We start from the raw sequence: 1,762 nt of genomic DNA on the forward strand, positions 1-1,762 counted from the left end.
GGGTACTGATGAACCCTTCAAAGCCCACTGGTCTAAGCAGTGCGGGGGTCATGAATTACAATTCTGCTGGAGTCTCATTTATCTTTTGGTGTCTGTCGGGATGCTGCAGAAAGAATGTTTCACACCCAGTTCCTGTAAGAGTAAACTGTATGGTAACAAGAGAAGTTCAATCCAGACTGTGAAGAAGAATAAAGTCTCAAATTAAATGAAAAACTCAATTAGGTACAGTAAGAAATCCTCGAGTCTGAGAATATTGGATGATTACAACATGAAAAACAGGACGCATGCCCAACTATGAATGAGTGAGGCATTTACTAAATTTCATGATTTTCTGAGTACTCTGCAATGCCTGTGTAAACCTCAACATCATTTTACCAACATACTCAAATAGCTTCAGAGCTAGAAGACAACTTAATTGTCATAAATTCTAACTTGCTCATTTTCAGGTTAGTAATCTTAAACTAGAGAGATAAGTCACTCTCCCCAGGACAAATGGCATTTTTACTTAGTATAAATTCCCACAAGAAAAATAGCTAAGAAGATAGAAAAATGCAAAAATCTATTAAAAATGATTGGCACAAATTACTTTAAAAGGCAACAGGGACCCACAGTATGAGTCCAGAAGCCGTAGGAAGTAAGGAAGATTAAGAAAATCATCTTGTCCAGAGAGTAAGGAATGGAGTAAGTCGCCAAGTAAATAGTTACATAATCACCTCGAGAGAGAAGATGCTGATGGGTGGAAAATTCCAGGCAAAAATTGGGATAGTGAGAGGATATGGAAAGGAATAGGAGACCAAAAATAATCAGGTATGAACAGAAAACAGGCTAAAAGGGACAGCAATAATCCATTAAAAGTCAAAGCCATGGGAACATTCTAGAGGTTTATATTAATGATTCTTCAGTCTTTTGCTTTGCTAGGGAATTTTCGGGCTATTTTAGGGCTCATCCGAAAACACTTCCTGGGCTGTGTGGTGGCTGTATAGCAACCCCATTCCCTACTAAAGTCTTGTTTCTACGGAGAGAAACATACAGGCTTTATCCCTGCAGTCAAGAGGTCTCTTAGAGTTGCAGAGAAATAGCAGAAACATCCAGTATGTGGTTTCTAATGTGGTTCAAATAGACCAGACAACTTCAGAGAACTTGATTTGCTATAACCACACAGCAAAACCCCTGACATCACAACAGAGCAGAGAGAGAAGGGCTGGTGGTGGTGGCAGTGGTGGTGGTTGTTGTTAAAAACAAAATACTACGGAAATGAGAACTGAAACTAAAAAATATAGAATGTTGTCCATAAAAAATAAGGAGGATCGAACATCTCTGATGTTCCCCTGATGAACATACCAAATGGTATTCAAGGTTCTCTCCAGCTTTAACATTCAGCTAGTCTATAAGATGACTCAAGGTAGCTGGCTTACTCCAACCACCTCTCCTATCAATACTCACGTGATTTCCCCTGAAAATCCATCCTCTCTCCAATCTGCCTGGCTCTAGATAATTCCCTTTCTTTAAGACTTAGCTCATATCTTACAATGCAGAAGCTATGGTACTTTTTCTAAGGACATCAAGATCACACTGCTCACTGCACTCTCCTTGACTTTGGACATACGAAGAATGCACCTAGGGCTGCCTGCACCATTCAGTTCTGCATGACTGTGTACATGTGTATATACATACAGTGCTGGACCTCAGCTACAGAGAGTAGAATCTGTGTCATACTTGTCATTCATGGTACGCTGTCATCACTGATATCTTGTCTTATTTT

The 1,762-nt window shown here is 39.7% G+C and overlaps 1 protein-coding gene across 1 annotated transcript in view; it reads right to left on the reverse strand.

Annotated features, from left to right (window-relative positions):
* MYO3A (myosin IIIA) overlaps positions 1–1,762 on the reverse strand; it is a 242,790-nt gene that overhangs the window by 212,583 nt on the left and 28,445 nt on the right. The gene's annotated exons all lie outside the window — the stretch shown is intronic.

The sequence above is a fragment of the Propithecus coquereli genome, unplaced genomic scaffold (genome assembly GCF_000956105.1).
Source record: "Propithecus coquereli isolate 6110/MARCELLA unplaced genomic scaffold, Pcoq_1.0 Scaffold45, whole genome shotgun sequence".
NCBI classification, from domain to species: domain Eukaryota; kingdom Metazoa; phylum Chordata; class Mammalia; order Primates; family Indriidae; genus Propithecus; species Propithecus coquereli.